This window comes from Ailuropoda melanoleuca, chromosome X (assembly GCF_002007445.2).
Source record: "Ailuropoda melanoleuca isolate Jingjing chromosome X, ASM200744v2, whole genome shotgun sequence".
NCBI classification, from domain to species: Eukaryota; Metazoa; Chordata; class Mammalia; order Carnivora; family Ursidae; genus Ailuropoda; species Ailuropoda melanoleuca.
Genome location: NC_048238.1, coordinates 85,742,639 through 85,763,626, shown reverse-complemented (window position 1 = coordinate 85,763,626; position 20,988 = coordinate 85,742,639). Strand labels below are relative to the sequence as shown.

Sequence of the window (20,988 nt, the reverse complement as noted above, 5' to 3'; positions counted from 1 at the left end):
TTACAAAATTAAATCCATCAATACTGACAAAGGGAAATAAATTATAACAAAATAGAGTTTATACCGGGAATGTGAGGTTGGCTTAAAATTCTAAAATCTGTTTAAATTACTGTAAACTCATTTTGAAAACAAGCAAAAATAACGAATCTCAATGAAAATAGAAAAGAATTTTTAAAAAATTCAACACTGAATCCTAATAACTATTTTCAGCATATTATGAATGGAAGAGAACTCCCTCAGTCTGCTAAAATGCTTCTAGCAAATACCTAAAATTAACATGGTACTATTGTAATATCAAATAGCCCCTAAAATAAGAAAAAATTTAAGGATGTCTGTTCTTATTATTTGAAACAACATTATAGTCAAGGTCCTAACCATTGCAGTAAGATAAGAAAAACAAAAGAAAGGGAAAATATTAGATAAGAAATAAAACTATTGTTATTTGCAGATAACAGGATTATGTGCTTAAAAACCTATATGAACCTATTAATAAAAAATTAAAACTATATGCATATTTAAGATAACATGATGTAAGTTAAAATACAAAAAAATCAATTGTTTTAGTACATACTAGCAACAAATATTGGAATTTTTAATTTTCAAATATCATTAAAGTGGCATGAAAATATTAAATTTGATGAGTGTTGCCCAAGATTTCACTACTAAAAACTGCATGACACAGATAAGGAATATTAAAGAATGATTAAATAAATGGAAACAATTTTATGTTCACGAATTGAAAGACTCAATATTGTTCAGATATTGAAGAAACTGACAAGCTGATTCTACAATTTTTTAAAAGATTTTTTATTTATCTGACAGAGAGGGAACATAAGTACAGGGAGCAGCAGAGGGAGAAGGAGAAGCAGGCTCCCATCAAGCAGGGAGCTGGACGTGGGGCTTGATCCCAGAACCCTGGGATCATGACCTGAGCTGAAGACAGACACCCAACCTACTGAGCCACCCAGGCACCCGATTCTACAATTTATACAATAGAAGCAGCATGACTTTCCAAAGGAGAAGTGATGTTGTAAGACATTTACTACCAAATTTCAAAACTTACAAAAATGCTTCATTACCTAGGAATGGTATTAATGTAAGAACATATGAATCAATTAATGGAATAAAATAGGGAATTTATAAATGGATCTAATCTTATATAGTCATTTGCTTTCCCACAAACATATTTTTATAATTTAATGGGTAATAAAAAGTCTTACCAACAAATAATACTGAGAGAACTGGTGGTAATAAGGGTAAAAAATACAAACCTGGATTTTATTTTATTCCATACACAAAATTTCATTTCAGCTGTATCATAAACGCAAAATCTGAATCTAGAACAACACAAAGAAGATATCTTGTAAGTTATGAATACGAAATAAAAACAACCTATGAATTTCTCTCAGGTACAAGCTGAGAGAATTTGTCCGAAGCAGATATACAATATAATAAATGATAAAAGAAGTTCATCAGGCTGAAGAGGAATTATACATGACAGAAAATTGGACCTTCAGGAAAGACAAAGTAACTACACTGGTCCAGTTAACAAATGGACTAACACTAGAGTAAAAAGGCAGAGATTGTCAGACTAGATATAAAATAAAGAATAAACTATTGGGGGACTTGGGGGGCTCCAACAGCATCCTACTCTTGATTTCAGCTGGGGTCATGATCTTGAGGTACTGGGATCAAGCCCCATGTCGGGCTTTGCACTGGGCATGGAGCTTGCTTCAAATCCTCTCCCTCCTTCTGCCCCTCCCCCGACTCACGCTCTCTCTGTTTCTCTAAAATAAATAATAAATCTTTAAAAAATAGAATAAATTATGGTTTTTAGTGGAAACGACTTAATAAAAAAGGCACAGAGTGACAGCAAAAAGGTAGGAAAAGGTATAAAAATTGAATAAGAAGCATATTAAAACTGCTGTGGCTAGAAAGTAAAAATTGACAGACAAAACTGAGAAATAGAAAAATCAGCATTCATAAATACAAAATTAACATTCCCCATGGTACTTGATAGAATACATAGAAAATAAAATGAGTGCAGTTACAAAAGATTTGATAACCACTATCACCTTGATCTAATCAATAGTGAACGAATCTATAACCAGCAATTGCACCATTATGTGCAAGGGCTCGGGGAATATACATCAAGATAGGAGATATGTTGGGCCATAAGACAAAATCCTCAACTTAACATAAGTGAAACCATACAAAATAGTGTATTAGTTTCCTAGTCAGCTGTAAAAAAGTACCACAAAACAGGTAACTTAAAACGACAGAAATGTGTTGTCTCAGTTCTGGAGGCCATAAGTCTGAAACCAACAGGTTACCAGAGCCAATCTGCCTCTGAAACCTGTAGGGCAACCCTTCCTTGCCTTTGTTTAGCTCCCTTCAATGTCCTTATTACCAACATAAAGAAATGGTATCACACTTCCTGCATGCTACATCTTCAACTGCATATATGCACATTTAGGAGTAGTATAAAATATTCAATGTTGCAAAATCATTCTCAGCTGCATTGTGCAATGGGTAAAAAAATTCGTGGAGATTTGTGTGTCCCTCCACAAACAAGATTTGGAGCAGAAGAGAAGGAGATAAAAGGATGCTTGAAACTACTAGGAAATAACGTCTTAAGCAAAAATCTATTGGATTCATGTTGTCTGGGACAAAAAACAGAAGTAGTTAATTAATTTGTGGTCGTTGTTACATAGGCCATTCAAATGTTTCTTATACTCTGAAGCGGTATCTGTACCCAACACATAAATCTCCTTGGTATTTGGATACGTTTAGACACACAGCAAGATAGGGTGGAAATGGGTCTTTTTCCTGGATCCAAATAATAATGTTAGGCACAATAGAACTTATGGTTATGCTTATGGATGCAGGTCTGAGTGCAGATGCTAAGTGACAGATGTTGCCATATTATATGGTCTTTAATAAATTTACCTTTTCGTGTGTTTGTAATATGGGATCATCTAAAGCCTGGAGCCCACAGTAGGTACCTCTCTTGCTGTATTTTAAATGTGGTTTTGACTACATGTATATAATAGCTAGAGGAGAGTATGAGTTGATCTTCATGGGAAAACCCAAGTGAGGATCTATTCCTTAAGTCAGTAAGTAGAAGGGAGTATAGGTATTATTTTGAATGACTATCAAAGAAATTGTGCCAGTCTCCACCATTATCACATTCTGTACAACTGTTCCAGAGAGATGGTGAATAGTAACACTATAAGGATATTAAATTTAATGACTGTCTATGAAAAACTGACCAGTCTCCATACTCATTCTACCCTGCTTTGCTCCTACATAAAGAGAAGCAGAAAGGCCATTTCTCTGCCTCCTGCCCCATGTTCAAAATGCATGCATGTGTACTTGCAAATGCAAACACACACACACACGCACGCACACACAGTCCTCAAAACTGGAGTGCTTAACTCCATGAGTAGTTAGGCCTTCGTATATTGATTTTGACAGAAGAATTAATGCCTTTCCCAGTCAGGCATCTGGGCACCCCAAGCCTAATATTCTCACGCTTCATAGAGACATCTGAAAAAGAAGCTTGCCATTCAAAATGTCCAACCATGTCCCCAGAACCAAACATCCATTTAGGCTTCACAATCATGTGAACAGTTTATCAGGAAAAACACCTACCTGCACAATAGCACAGAAAACCAATTTCAACCTACCAACAATAATCAACCAAACACTTCATTCTGAAGTATGTGAACAGGTGACTAAGATTTAACACATATAAGAAAACTCAAGAGAATGAAATAGTAAGTTTAGAAACAATGGCAGAATATCGAGCCCAGAATAAATATAGTTCAGGAATGAGAAGAAACATTTAAAAATAATTTAATTAGTATTCACAAAGAAATATGAGAACATCATAGACTGCTGGTGGGAACATAAAATGGTACAATCCCATGGGAAAACAGTTTGACAGTTTCTTAAATAACTAAACACACAACTACCACACAAGCCATCAATTGTACTCCCGGGGATTTATATCAGAGAAAGAAAAATTTAAATTCATACGAACATGAATACCTGAATGTTTATACTAGTTTTATTAGTAATAGCCCAAACCTGGAAACAATTGAAATATCCTTCAATGGATGTTTGGTTAAATAGTGATACATCCATACCATGGAATATGACTCAGCAATAAAAAGCAAGGAAATAATGATAGATGCAACAACCTGTATGAACCTCCAGAGAATTATGCTGTAAGAACAAAGCCAAATGCATACTGTATAAACACTGTATATACATGTCTTATATGAAATTCTTGAAATTATAAAATTATAAAAATGCAGAGCAGATTAATGGTCACCAAGGGTTATAGAAGGTGTGGACTGGGAGAGAAGTGAGTATGACTATGAAAAGGAAACATGAGACATTCTTGTGATGGAAATGTTCTTTATCTTAACTATATAAATTTTAATACTTCAGTTAGGATACTATATTATAGTTTCACAAGATGTTCTCAATAGAAAAAATTGGGTAAGGGTATATGGTATTTTTATTACTTTGTACAGCTGCATGTGAATCTATAATTTTCTCAAAAGGAAAAACTTAATTAAAAATCTAATTGAGGGACGCCTGGGTGGCTCAGTCGTTAGGCATCTGCCTTCAGCTCAGGGTGTGATCCCGGCGTTCTGGGATCAAGCCCTGCATCAGGCTTCTCTGCTGGGAGCCTGCTTCTTCCTCTCCCACTCCCCCTGCTTGTGTTCCCTCTCTCGTTCTGTCAAATAAATAAATAAAGTCTTAAAAAAATCAAATTGAATGTTAAAAGAAAGTATTAGAAAAACACATCATTGTTATATGAAGATAAACCTATAATAGAATAGCTGGAAAAAAGAACACTGAAGAAATACATGTTATGAGGTAGCGAGTAAGGAAAAAGTAAAATAAATGTAAAAGCAGTGATAACTGACAAAGAGGTTCAATCCCATAGAGACAATATTATATTATGAAGAATTACAAACAGTAAACAGAGGAAAGGAAGAGTATAAAACTATTAAAGAATTAATATAAAAAATTTCTAAAGTTGGTTGAGTGGAAAGGAGGCTGGGAAGATGGCACAGTAAGAGTCCCTAAGCTCACCTCATCCCATAAATAAAACTAGATAACACTCCCATCAGTGTAAATAACCCAGAAAGTTACCTGAAGACTAGAAGAACTCTACAACTAAAGGGAAGGAAGAGGCCACACGAAAGATGGTTTTACAAAAAAAAAAAATGGTTTTAAAAAAAAAAAAAAAAAAAAAAAAGCAGAGATGGGGTGGGGAGCAAAAAGGGCCAAGCCCAGCTGAGGCAAGGAGGTAGATTCCAGGGGTGCCTGGGTGGCTCAGTCGTTAAGCGTCTGCCTTCGGCTCAGGGAGTGATCGTGGCGTTATAGGATCAAGCCCCGCATCAGGCTCCCCCTCTGGGAGCCTGCTTTCCTCTCCCACTCCCCCTGCTTGTGTTCCCTTTCTCGCTGGCTGTCTCTCTCTCTGTCAAATAAATAAATGAAATCTTTAAAAAAAAAAAAAAAGGAGGTAGATTCCAGAGTGGGGAGCAGAGAGAAACAGACTGTCACACTGGGAAGCCCATACAGTTAAGATGAATCCCTATAATATTTGCCTTTGAAAGCAAGAGGATCCAAATTTCCTAAGTTCTTACAAACAGTGGGACTTAAAGTGTGGAATTTTAAAAATCAGCAGACTTGGTTCTGGGAGAGCATGAAGGGTGACAGGAAGCTAAGTCCCCACCATTAAAGAGACAGCACAACAAACAGCCAGCAGAGATACAGCATATCAGCAGCAGTTTGAAAAAGGCTGGGGGCACATGGGAGGGAGAATGGTTTGCTCATCTCAGAGCTTGTCCAGGAGAAGCAGGGATCACAGGGAGACTCCTCCAGAAACAAAGGAGCTGTCAGGCACCATTTCCCTCCCCTGCTCCTCAGCATAAATGCACTACCCCTGCAGGAACCAGCACAGAACCAACACTCCCTACCTAACTTGCTTATACCAAGCTCTACCCTCTGAGGATTCTGCAGATCCATGCTTCCAAGTCACCCTTGCCTCAGTCCCAGTGAGGCAGGCCCCCATTCCTAGAAGACCTGCAAAAGTTTGCCAGCATGGCATTTTCCAACTTCTGCTTTTTTGCAGGGACTTTGTTCCAGTGGCTGTGGTGGCAGGTCACATTTCACAAACAGATCACCATACACCTTGTTAAAATGCACCCCACTGGCCAGGGACCAGGCACTGCCCAGAACAGGCAAGGAGAGGCTTTGCCCATAACTAGAAGAGTTAATACCCATTGTACTCAAACTATTCCAAAAATAGAAGAGGAAGGAAAACTTACAAATGCATTCTATGAGACCAGCATTTCCCTGATACCAAAATCAGATAAACACACCACAATAAATGAGAACTACAGGCTAGTATCTCTGATGAACATACATGCCAAAATTCTCAACAAATTGCTAGCAAACTGAATCCAAAAATACATTTTAAAAAATCATTCACCACGAATGAGTGGGATTTATTCCTGGAATGCAAACATGGTTCAATACACACAAATTAATCAAAGTGATATATCACATCAATAAGAGAAAGCATAAGAACCATATGATCATTTCAATAGATGCAGAGAAAGCATCTGACAAAGTACAACATCCATTCATGATTTAAAAAAAAAACAGGTTTAGAGTAAACATACCTCAATATAATAAAGGCCATATATGAAAAGCTCAGAGCCAACATCATACTCAATGGGGAAAACAGAGCTTTTCACCTAAGGTCAGAAACAAGACAAAGATTTTGACTCTTAACCATTTTTATTCAATATGGTACTGGAGGTCTTAGCCATACCAATCACACAAGAAAACGAAAAGGCATCCACATTGTTAAGGAAGAAGTAAAACGTCCCCTATTTGCAAATGACATGACACTATATATAGAAAACCCAGAAGAATCCACCAAAAAAAAAAAAAAAAACTAAAACTGATAAATGAATTCAGTAAATTCACAGGATGCAAAATCAACGTACCGAAATCCATTGCGTTTCTATATACTAATAGTGAAGCAGCAGAAAGACAAAATAAGAACTTACAATTTACAACTGCATCAAAAAAACCAAAACAACAACAACAGCAAAAACCCAGAAATAAACTTAACCAAAGAGGTGAAAAAGCTATACTATGAAAACAATAAAATGTTGATAAAACAAACTGAAGATAACACAAAGAAATGAGAAGGCATTTCATGCTCATGGATTGCAAGAACATATATTGTTGAAATTTATATACTACCCAAGGCAATCTACCCATTTAATGCAATCCCTATCAATATACAAACAGTATTTTTCACAGAACTAGAACAAACAATCCTAAACTTTGTGTGGAACCACAGAAGACCCCAAATAGCCAAAGCAATCTGGAAAAAAAGGAAAAAAAATGAAACTGGAGGCATCACAATTCCAGACTTAAAGTTATATAATAGAGCTGTAGTAATCATAACATCTTGGTACTGGCATAGAAATAGACAGATCAATACAACAGAATAAAGAGGCCAGTAATAAACCAACAGTTGTACAGTCAATTAATCTTTGACAAAGGACACAAGAATATGCAATGGGCAAAGGACAATCACTTCAACAAATGGTACTAGGAAAACTGTGCAGGCACACGCAAAAGAATGAAGTTGGACCACTTTCTTACACCAGACAAAATAGTTAAAATAGAAAACTCAGGAAACAAGTGTTGGTGAGGATGTAGAGATAAAGGAACGCTTATGCATTATTGGTGGGAATGCAAACTGGTGCAGCCACTGTGGAAAGCAATATGGAGGTTCCTCAAAAAATTAAAAATAGAACTACCCTATGATCCAGTAATTGTAATACTGTATTTACAAAAAGAATATGAAAACACTTATTCGAAGGGATAGATGTACTTCCATGTTTACTGCAGCAATATTTACAACAGTTGAACTATGGAAGCAGCCCAATTGTCCATTGATACATTGATAGATGAATGAATAAAGAAGATGTGGGGTGTGTGTGTGTATGTATGTGTGTGTGTGTGTATACATATATACATGATTTCACATATATATGAAATTTAAGAAAGAAAACAAATGAACAAAGGAAAAAAGAGAGAGACAACCCAAAAAACAGATGGTCACCAGATGAGACATGAGTGGGGGGATGGGTGAAATAGGTGAAGAGGCTTAAGAGTACACTCATCTCAATGAGATCTGAGTAATATATGAAACTGTTAAATCACTACTTTGTACACCTGAAACTAATGTAACAGTGTATGTTAACTACAACAGATTAAAAAAAAAAAGGATTCCAACGATTGAAAAAATTCAGAAATCTTTAGATCAAAGGATAATGTTTGTCTTCCTATTCAGAACTTTATGTTTGTCAATACGTTTTACTTTTTTCTTTGTATAAGGATTTCATTTTTCTGGTTAAGTTTATAGCAAAATAAAATTTTTATTCTTGAACCTGCTTTCATACACATCTTTATTTTCCTGGTTACAATACATTATTTGGATATTGCAGATGTACTGGAAAGTTCTTTCTAGTCTATTAGTAATTTTTTGACAGAATAATCAAAACATTTGGAAGTATTCTTAGTTTTGTATCAGTTTTTAATATTTATATCTCTATTTTTTGTCTTAATGCAATACTTAGGTCTTCTAGCAAAGTAATAAATTATAAAAACAATTATGTTATCCTTGATTTCTGAAGAATTAGTAATACTTTGCTATTAAGTATGATTTTTGTTCTATGTTTATACTTTGATACATTCATCAAATTAATGATGTTCTTTCTTAACTAGCTATACATTTTTTTTAAGTTTATTTTGTTTTTTTAATAAACTCCACACCCATCGTGGGGCTTGAACTCAGGACCCCAAAAACAAGAGATGCATGGTGTTAAGACTAAGCCAGCCAGGCAATCCTGCTATAAATCTTTAATGTACACCAGGATGCATACTGATTATGAATATTAAATAGCATGATAAATTTAAAGTCATAGAACTATTATTTTAATTTAAAAATATAGTTAATTATGAATAAATAAGTAAGCTAAACTAAAATTAAAATAATAAAAAGGGATTCTAGTACAGAAATATTAATAGATGCAAAATATCTAGATGAAATTGGATGTTACATATTAAGTCAGCCAAAATTGTTTCATATCAGATAATGTGTTCCACTCCATTCCAAACCATTTTATTTGCCATTTAATAAAGTATAGGCTGCAATTATCTGACAGATGTGCAGTACTCCATCAAGAAAATTAAGAGTTTAAGAATTCAGCATTTATTTTAAGTAACTGTGCAGAAGAAACTATGCTGTAGCCACATAGTTTCAGCACTTGGAATCCGTGCAACCCATTGTTTCTCTGTTCTATAACGATTTTTTTCAGTATTCTTCCCCAATATGCATGCCTCGTTTTTTGTTAATTTTTAAATTGAAGTATAATTAACACACACTGATATATTAGCTCCAGCTGTACACTAAGATTCAACACTAAAATTCAACATTTCTATACATGATTCCATGCTCATCAAGGTAAGTGTTCCCTTAATCCCCTTTATCTATCTCACACGAGGCCCCCCACCAACCTCCCTCAGAGCAACCACCAGTTTGTTCTCTGTATTTAACAGTCTGGGGTTTCTTTTCTTTTTTCTTTTCTTTTCTTCTTTTCTTTTCTTTTGTTTCTTTTCTTTTCTTTTCTTTTCTTTTCTTTTCTTTTCTTTTTTTTCTTCTCTTCTCTTCTCTTCTCTTTTCTTTTCTTCTCTTTTCTTTTCTTTTCTTCTTTTCTCAAGATTTTATTTATTTATTTGAGGGAGGGGCAAAAGGAGAGGGAGAAGCAGACTCCCTACTGAGCAGGAAGCCTGACAAGGGGCTCAATCCCAGGACCCTGAGATCCAGACCTGAGCAGCAGAGAGCTGCTTAACTGACTGAGCCCCCCAGGCGCCCCTGGGGGGGGGGGTTGTCCTTTTTTTTCCTCTTGATTTGTTAATTTGTTTTATTTCTTAAATTCCACATGAGTGAAACCATCTGGTATTTGTCTTTTTCTGTCTGACTTATGAAACCGATATAAATCTCCTGATGTCATGGAAGTTGTTCCTCTTTCTGACTTACCAATTCAATCAAGTGATTTTTAAATAATAAAAAAGATAAGCTCTTCTATTTTTCCCTGGGAAGGAGAATTCAGAAACTTGTATTAAGTGGGAAATCAGGAATCAGCTCACCTACCAGGGATTCTCATAATGGTTAAAAGCCATTTGTATTTTTAAAAATTTTCACACATATATGTTCCTTTATTTATTCAGAAGCAAATGGTTGTTGACTATTCAGATTACGTAGAACTTCGGATAAATGGTACTTAATCAGGAAGACTGTGGATCAAGGATGCACACAAAGTTTTCAGAAATAATGATATGCACACAGGCCATTCATATAAAAGTGTAGAAATTATGAGAGAAAATAAAATTTTGAGAGCATTCTGAACAAAAACTTAGAATAACAATTCACTACATCAGTCTTCTCTTTTCATGCTTTGTTATAAAGCCTAAATTTATATTTGCTTCCTGTTCCTTTCAGGAAGATGAATAAGTTATGCAAAATAAAGTACACCAATATTCAAATTATAAAGAAAAGCGGAGGTTTGAAAATAATTTGACAATGAGATAAGCAAAAGGGTCCAATTAAACAAACCCTTGGGCAAATTACTATTTCTTTTACCAATTCATTCTTTTTCATAATGTACGTAAAAAAATATCCTAGACCACCTAGGTGTTTCTTAGTCTATTTTAATTAAAAAAGCAGTATTTATTAACAACACTCCATAGCTGACAATTTTAATGCTCCTATCAAACTCAGGCAAGAAATTATTAAATTCATAAATGTGCTTTTATTGCATTTTAATGGAAATGAAATTGGATCTGTCTTATCAGAGGTGGGACTAGTCAACACTAAAAGGAGCAGAAGTATTGCCAAATAGTCAATTTACATAAATAAATTTGCCTCCTCTACAAATCAGGAAGTCTTTTCATAAGAGGTTGAAAAGCAACATCATTCCCCAAGCTGACTTTGAATTGATGGACTAGTGGTGAGCCTGATAAGATTTAACCAAAATCTTTCCTCTTTTTTCTCCATACAAGGTACATTTTAAGCTTTGCTTTTCCCATGATACCTATCTAAATGTTAATATTGCACATCCTTTCCATACTATTTTTGCATTGCTAGGAAGAAATGCACATCCTATACACAGCAACCCTGTTCAATCTAGAATAATAAATATTCTGAAATACTTAGTTCTGAATAATTCATTTATACAATCTACAAAACGATGATTGGAAAGCTTGCTTTTAAAGGATTTTACTAACTTTCATTGAAAAATACTACATAAAATGACTAGATGATGTAGCAAATCTTATTGTCCAGGAATGTACACGAAGGGGGCCTATTTGGTTTTTTGTAAAAATATTAACCCTCACTGAATCATATGCAAAGTTGTTCTTCAAGTTGGAATAAATTCTTAAAGGTTATCTAGGCCAAATTCCCACCAGATTAAAAACCAATTTCTTCCAAGCGTACCTAACGAGAGGCTATTTATTATCCACTGGAATGCCTACAGTAATAGTACCTTGTGTAGTGTTGGCTCCCGATCAGGTATTCACAATTGTCCATTTTTAATGCTCTGCTTTGTCTTGAACAAACTTTGATAAGGTTTCTCTCTTCCCTAAAGGTCCCTAAACTCTGCTAGTCCTCAGACCTGAGCAAGAGCTAAAAACCAAAAATATCCCCTTATCAACTTACCCTGAGAATCAGCTGAATACAGTGAAACGTATCTATTTCCTGACAGACCTCTCCAATCATTTCCTCTCATTTGTCTGACTTCCCCATACTTACTGCTTATACCTCTTTACAAAAGAAAAGCCTTTTTGTTTGCTTTTGAGACACTTGAAGATTTCTGAGATCAGAGGCTCTGGACTATTGTAATAGTTTTTCTTCTTAATAAAGTCTCTACCTATTTAAGTCTGGATTTGTTTGTGTATGAAAATCCATTAAAAAATATGTGAAAGCCCAATACTTGGGATTTTAAATAATTTCTATACCTAGGAACTGGTTTTCTTACCCTCTGCTAATTGCTACTTTCATTTCACTTTTCACCCTTTCTTTCTTTCCATTACACAAAGTTACGGGCTTACATTCCAATATTCTAACAGATAGAAAATTCTAAATCATTGGTACCCCGGTCCGACCTCATGGCTATTTGTGACATTTCCACATGTAATATTGCTTTTCATATTTTACCCATTATGTGCACTTCTAAGAGAATCAATGCCTAGAGTATGTCCCATTCAGCAAAATTAGTCTGCTGAGTAGCAACTAATATCTATTAATTGTCTATTAAGAACCCATACTCCTTAATCTGAAACAAGTTCTTCCACAGTGGAGCAGGAGCATAGTCACCAATGTAACTTAAAATATTTTGATTTGGGGAACATACAGGAACAGTTCAGATGTGTATACACGCAAAGATAAAATTATCCAAGAAAAGACAACTCTGATTCAATTACTTTGACTCTACCAACAAAACAATTTAAGGTAGGTCTCCACCATGTAGGTAAACTAGAACTGATGGTTTCAGATCATATGACTACAGAAAAGAATTTAATTATCACCTAATAATTGCTCATTGCTTTCTCACCACATATCCAGCTCCACGCTACTGTAGCAGCCAAGGGCAGGCTGCCCCAAGAAGGGCCACCTTGCCATGAAGATTATTTTCAGTTAAAAAGCAATCAAAATCCAGTAGATTCAGGAAAAGTCCTTTACTTCTCCCACAACTGCCAAAAATGAACTTAGAGGACCTGCTCCAGAAAGAGGGATATCACCACAGATAACTACATTATACTATGAACTAAGTATGGTAGATAGGGAAGAACCTAGCAAGACCTGTTTGATCAAAGTCCTCTATGTCCCATTATTTCTGAGCAGCAGAACAAACATTTGGCCCAGCAAACATCTGGTTACCAATGTAGGAGCCCAGAGCACGGTGCCCCAGGATAGACCACTTTGATAGAAAGATAATTTTCAGTTACAAGTCATCAAAACCCAGCAGATACGGGGAAAGCACTATTAACAGAGACTCCCCTTTACCTAAGGAGCTCATCTGCATAATAGGGTAACCTTGTTTTTCCAAATATCTCCTTTGCCTTCCTGCTAAGGAGCTGATTCTCCTCTTTGTATCCTCAGGCACCTACCCCTATCCTTGGGTCATACAAGCTTCTTGTTGCTTCACTGTTTCTATAATTTCACTTGTATGTGGATTCCCTGTATGTATGCCCACAAAATTTGATTTTCTCCTGTTAATCTGTCTCACCTCAAGTTGATTTCGAAGTCCAGCTAGAAGGACCACAGGGCAGAGAAAGATCTTTCTCCCTAATACCAAACATGTACTCTTTTTCATCTTGCTATGAACTGGATTCTTTCCTTATGAAGTCCTGGGCCACTCTCTCCTCCTTAGTTAAGAATAACAAAAATACCTCATTTTGACAGACTGACTTTGGAATTTCCATTTCTGTGTAGATTCTCCTTACCTACAAAATTAAATTTGATTTTCTCCTGTTAATCTATTTCATGTCAATTTGATTCTTAGTCCAGTTGGAAGGACCTTGAAGGAACAGGAAATTCTTGGACCCTGACACTATGCACTATGGCAAAGAAGAGAATTCTGGAACTCACATCTTCAACTTTCACATAATACGCATGATCTCAGAGTAAAAAAGACTCCTAATATAAGAAATAAACATTATAAAGCTAATTTTAGGACACCTGCTTTGCCTCAATTAGAACAACCTTACTTCCAAGAATCAACAGAAAAGCAGGGTAAAATATTGTTTTAATATTTTTTATAATTTTAGAATATTCTATGTTGATTGCAATGGTGGTGACATGGATCTACACCTGCAATACAATGGCAGAGAACTATATATACAAATCGTACCAATGTCAATATCCTTATTTTGATATTATACTATGGCTATGTAAGGTAACCACTGGAGGAAACTGGATGAAGGGTATATTGTACCATTCTGTACCATTTTATATAACTTCCCATGAAACTACTATTTATTTTAAAACAAAAACTTTTTCTTAAAAAATATGTCTAAAGGTATCAGAAAGCTACAAATAAAGGCAAAAGTTGAGGGGTCAAGATCCCAGAGAAAAGTGAAACAGAGAAGTGAGCCCAGTATTTGGTACTGCACATCTTCTATAAGCATTTACAAATTCATAACTGACAGCCAAAAAGTAAAGAATTTGAACACTGCTTTCAGCTTTTTCATGGAGCTAAGGACTCAGAAATTGGAGCTGAGGACTGATCACCATGGTTGGCCCTTGTAAAATAATCTAGTTTACATATGGATCATCTCTACCGGGCTGAAAGGAAAAACTGAAAATAAGCCAGCCTTCCCAAAGACTGAAATTCAGCACAAATTGAGTTTGATTCGACCGACTTTAATCAGGCTAAATACTGAATTAAAGTGATCTCCACCTAGCTTAGAGGTCAGATGTAAAAGATTCAAACTATCTCTATATTTTTTCACATACAATATCTCACATTAAATTTTAAAAACTAACATACATACAAAGTCTCAAGATTAAATGATCCAAAATCAAGAAGAAAAATGAAAGATATACAGATAACCACAAGGGATCCAAATAATGCATTTGTCAGACATAGCTTTTATAATAATAAAACTCTATATAATACTTAGGGAAAACTTATTAAGACATACACAAAATATATATAAGGAATCCTATAAATATCTCCTAGAAGACAAAAATGGGAGACATGTAAAACTGGAAAATATCACTTGTTTTGATTATGATATGCCAAAATGATAAAGATTTGATGTTGTCTCGATTCCTTAGCTACTGTATAAATTTGATGCAATCTCAATAGTAATACCAGAAAGCCTTTTTTCTATAACTAGATAAGGAGATCCTGAAGTTCATGTAAAAAAATAATATGAACAAACACATAGGACAACTTAGAGAATAATGAGCAATGAGGGGAGGGAATAGCCATTCCAGATTTTAAAACATACTAAAAGCTTCTAAAATTAAAACCAGGTTATATTGGTTGAAGAATAAGAGAGGGATCAGTGGAATAGAATAGAAATTCCAACAGATAAGAACACAGTAACGTTTCTTACACAATAAAGGTAGCATCTCAAATACCCAAGACAAATATGGTAATTTTTATGAAAGCATATTGGTATAACTGTATAGTAATATAGATAATGATAAAATTGAATCCATACTTCACCCTATACACAGGAATAAAATCCAAATGAATCAGAATTCTCAATGTAAAAAATATATATAACAATACAATTAGAAGAAAATTTGGAGACATTTGTAATCTGAGTATGAAAAACAATGTGTAAAACAACTCAAATGGCAACACGATAAAAGGAAATATAAATTTAACTTCAAAAAAATTATTGGAAAAATCTTTCCATGGCAAAAACCACTATAAGCAATACCAATAGACAATACATTGGGAGAATATATTTGTAGCAACATTAATCAAGGAAAATAACATATAAAAGGAAAGATAGACAAAAGAGAAAAAAATACCAAAAATTGATGGAAAATGGGCAAAAATCATTAACAAAAAAATGACAAAACTATTATAAAATGACTTAAATATAAAAATGCTAAACTTTAACTAAGATAGAAGTGAATTAATGGATATTCTTTCACATCTTTAAGATTGTTAAACGTCAAAAATATAGACAACACAAGCTGTCACAGTGGCTATGGGGAAACACGAACTCTCATATAAAGCTGAGGGGATACAAAATGTTACAACCCTTGTGGAAAGGAATTTAGCAATATTGACTAAAACTATATATGCATTTACATTTAGACCAAAGAATATCAGTTTTTTGGCTCCAAAAAGAAAGAAAGAGAAAAAAGAGAGAGAGAAAGAAAGAAAGAAAGAAAGAAAGAAAGAAAGAAAGAAAGAAGAAAGAAAGAAAGAATGAAAGAAAGAAGAAAGAAAGAAAAGAAAGAAAAAGAAATTAAGCTCCAAGTTATGCCACCAACACCAAGAAAGTAAATTTATATGCTGTTATGGTTTGGGATATTATTTGTTCTATCATCATTTTAACAATGCAGAAGTCCATACACAGGCAATTGGTTGATTGAACTATGTTATATACAGAAGTCCAGGCTTATCCACAGGGATATGTTCTAAGAAACCCCAGTGGATGCCAGAAACCACAGATAGTACCAAACCCTATATACACTATGCTTTCCTATACATTCTTAGCTATGATAAAGTTTAATCTATAAATTAGGCACAATAAAAGATTTACAACTATGATTACAATATAATACACAGGGAGAATATATTTGTATATATTCCACACAATAGAAATACTATAACAATATAGTTTAATAAAAGTTATGTGAATGTGTTCTCTCTCTCAAAATATTGTACTGTACTCCTCTTGCTTTTTCATGTGATGATGTGAGATAATAAAAGGCCTCTGTGATGAGACGAAGTGAGGTGAATGACAGGTATTGTGATATACCATCAGGCGATTACTGACCTTCTGATGGTATGTGAGACGGAGCATAATCTGCTTTGGGACCTTGGTTGACTACAAATAAGTAAAAGCACAGAGAGCAAAACAATGGTTAAGGGAGCACTACTATATATGCAATGAATGGATTAGTATGTAGCTATAAAGGAATAAGGATGATCTCTATGGGCTGATTTGGAGTGATTTCCAGGATAAATTTTAAGGAGGAGAAAAGTATACTACTTTAATATATAATTTGCTTAGCTTTGAAAAATGTCCATAGAAAGAATAACCAGGATTCAATGAAAATCATTATCCACAGGCAAAGACTGAGAGCAGGATAGAATGGAGAGGCAACTGACTGACATTTCTCTCACACACTTTATATAAATTTGAAATTTACAAGGATATTGACTGATTATATAATCAAAAACAAAATAAAAGCAACAAACATCAAATCAAATCAAACATAAAAATAATGAACATAATAGTATCAAACATATAGAATAAAGACCTAAGAGGAAAAAAACCCCCGCAACCAAAACTCAGACATATACCCTTACACTAAAGAAAGAAAAAATGGAATGAAATCAGCTTCATTTGTAGGTATTTTTTTTCATAGTGGTAAGGGTAAAGTAATTTTGTGCATATTAATTTTTGGTGTTTCATAGAAGAAAATATATTAATTTGAAAGGGGGCAAGGTTCTCACTGCAAAGGAAGAGAGACACAAATATGCAATGAGAACACTGTTACCTTGAATATTGGATTAGAATTACAAATTTTTACCAAACACTGGCTAAATCTGGTACAATAAAAACAAAAATGAAAAATGCCTGTAATAGATATCAACATAATTGAAAAAGAATTAGAGAACCCGCATGTTGAAAATCTAAATAAAAGCAGACACAAAGGTGAGGGGAACAAGACAGAGAGAAAGAGAGATAGAGGGATAAAAATAGAGATGATGAAAAGGTTAAAGGAAGTTAAAAAAAAAAGGGAAAGAAAGAAGGGAAACTTTCATTTACCACAGGAGATAACTAATAAATGTACAAGAAATGGCAGTATGAAAATAACCATTTTGCAAGCATTATGGAAATAAATGATCAAGGCAGTAATCATCAATGGATGATAACAACACTGGGTGAAAATCTGTTGGTTAACAAAATATTTACACAGTTTTCGAGTATCCCTGAACAAATTACTTATTGATTAAAAGTGGAGTAACAGTTGAGTAGAGAAATATGGAGGGCCCCACCTTAATCAAGTGACTCAAATTAATATCACCTATTATAGAACAGCCTAATGCCACGTGCCTCTTGCTTTGAGGTACTGAGAACAAACCAGCATCATTCATCTAGTACTTCTTCTAAAATATAACCTGAAACTAGAAACAAGAACACAATCAGATAAACTGAGATTGAGGGACATTCTACAAAACAATAGCTCTGCATTCTTTAAAAAAAAAAAAAGGTTTGAAAAAAAGATGAGGTACTATTTCAGATTCAAGTGGCCTAAAGACATATAAAGACAATGTGTGATTCCAGTTTGGATCTTGGGTTGAAGATAAGTGAATTCAATGAATCCATATTAGTGAGGCAAATGGAGAAATTAGATAAGGGCTATATATTAGATAATAATGTGATACTAATGCTAAATGTTCTGATTTGATCATTGTATTGCATGTGCACAAGAATATCCTTGTTCTCGGAATATATGTGGTGAAATATTTCAGGGTTATATTGGTTTGCTAGGGTGGCCACAACAAATTGCTACAAATTTGGTGGCCTACAACAATGGAAATTTATTCTCTCATGGTTCCAAAGGCCAGAAGCCTGCAATTAGATTGTCAGGATAGCCACGTTCCCTTCCAAACGCTCTATGGCAGAAAATTTCCTTGGTTCTTCCACCTTCTTGGGAGGCCCTGGTGCTCCTCAGTTGTATCATAGTCTCAATTCCAGGCTCTGCCTACATCTCCACATGGCCTTTTCTCCTGTGTCTCTTTTGTCTTCTCCTTTTCTCTCTCTCATAAACACATCTTTCATAGGATATAGGGAGCATCCTAATCAACTGAATCTCATCTGAAGAGGTTTTGTTTTTGTTCTCTTTTAAGAGAGGGCAGGGAAAGACAGAGAGAGAGAGAGAGACTCTTAAGCAGGCTCCAAGCCCAGCACAAAGCCTGACGCAGGGCTCCATCCCACAACCTTGAGATCATGACCTGAGCCAAAATCAAGAGCTGGACACTTAACCAACTGAGCTACCCAAGCACCCCTCATCCGAAAAGCTTTATCTTAATGGCATCTGAAAACTTAATTCAAAATAAGGTAATAATTCAGAGGTTCAAGCTTGGCATATATTGTGGGGAGCCACTTTTCAACCTAACTGCAGGGGCGGAGGGTCCCAACTGCAACACACTTTTAAAAGGTTCAGGGGCGCCTGGGTGGCACAGCAGTTAAGCATCTGCCTTCGGCTCAGGGCGTGATCCCAGCGTTATGGGATCGAGCCCCACATCAGGCTCCTCCGCTGTGAGCCTGCTTCTTCCTCTCCCACTCCCCCTGCTTGTGTTCCCTCTCTCGCTGGCTGTCTCTATCTCTGTCGAATAAATAAATAAAATCTTTAAAAAAAAATTCAGCAAAACAATACATAATAATGCACCGACACACACATACACATACACCTGAATACAAGCACACAAAGCACTAAAGCAAATGTGACAAAGTACAAATAGCTGATGAATTTATGTGAAGGGTACAATAATAAGCGCATTCAGTGTAATGTTCTAAGTTTTCTATATCATGGATTTTTGATAATCCAAAATCAAATAACTGGTGTAACATACTCAATAAAACAATAAAAATACAAAGGCTTTAAAAATAAAATATGAATTCATAAAAAAAACAGAATTACAGAAGTAAAGCAAACAACTGAAATTAATAACTCCAAAGATGTGTAAAATAGTGGATTAAACACAGATGAAGTGAGGATTATTAAACTGGCATATAGGTTGATAAAGTATATACTGACTAAGGGACAATGAGGGAAAAAGGGTGTGAAATGTAAAGAGAGGAGAAATGTGACAGAGGAAAGGGTAGACATAATATTTGAATACGTGATGTCCAAGAGTCTTCCTCAAAAAAGGGAAAGATGGAAGGCCACAGTTTCAGCAAGAATTGTAAACCAAAAGCAGAATAAGTACAAGCAAATTCACATCTAGGAAGAGCATAGTGAAACTCATAAAAATAAGAGTAATCAGGGATAAAAAGGCATAATGAGAAAAATAACAGTAACTGGCAGCTGTCATTATGCAGAAATTAGAATGATGCCAAACTAATACAATGAGGAAAGGATAGTTTTTTTTTAACAACTGGGTGGCAAAAGGGCTGGCTGTCTTTAGTTTTTTTAGGAATGGACCTACTAGGTGCACAAATATTAAATTAAGATAGATCACATATAAACGTAAAAATTAAAATTATGACACTGCTAGAAGAAAACAAAGTAGAATACCTTAATGAGTTGGGTGGTAGAAAAATATTTATTAAATAGGACACAAAGAATAAATATCATTAAAATAAACATTAAATTCTGTATCTTATCAAAACTAAAACCTTGTGCTGTTTCCATACTTTATTATGGAAATAAAAAGACAACAGACATGGAGATTATATTCATCACACACAAATGTGAAAAAGAAGTTGTATTCAAAATATATAAAGAATGCCTACAATTCAGTATTTAAAAGACATACATCTTTAAAAGTAAGCAATACATCTTATTAGAAATGTGACAGAAGACATAACAAGAGCAAAATAAAACATGAAAAGGTGCTAAGCATCAGTAGTCATTTGGAAATTACAAATTAAACCACAAAAAGTCATCACTTTACAATCATTATAATACCTAACATTAAAACAAATGGCAAATTCAAGTTAGGGTGAAGATGTCAAACACGTTAAAGCCTTATACATTGCTGGTGTGAGTATAAAACGGTATAGATCAACTTTGTGATTTTTAAATCTAAAATTATATGAGTTATATAAATTATAAATCTGAAAAACACATTTTCAATCACTTTTTTAAAGATTTATTTATTTATTTTAGCAGGGAGGGGCAGAGGTAGGGAGAGAGAGAATCTGCAGTGGACTCCCCGCTGAGTGCAGAGCCCTAACTCAGGGCTCCAGCCCAGGACCCTGAGATCATGATCTGAGCCGAAATCAAGAGTCAGATGCTTTACCGACTGAGCCACCCAGATGCCCCCAGTTTTTCAAATTTTTATATAACTTAAACCTAGAACTAATCTATTAGTTAGAAATAAAATCAGGAAAAATATGAAAACTCCATTAAGAAGAGAATGTATGAACTATGAGATATCC

General features: G+C 34.7%; 1 pseudogene; it reads right to left on the bottom strand.

The window, feature by feature from the left end:
• LOC100481537 overlaps window positions 1-20,988 on the bottom strand; it is a 130,173-nt pseudogene that overhangs the window by 32,224 nt on the left and 76,961 nt on the right.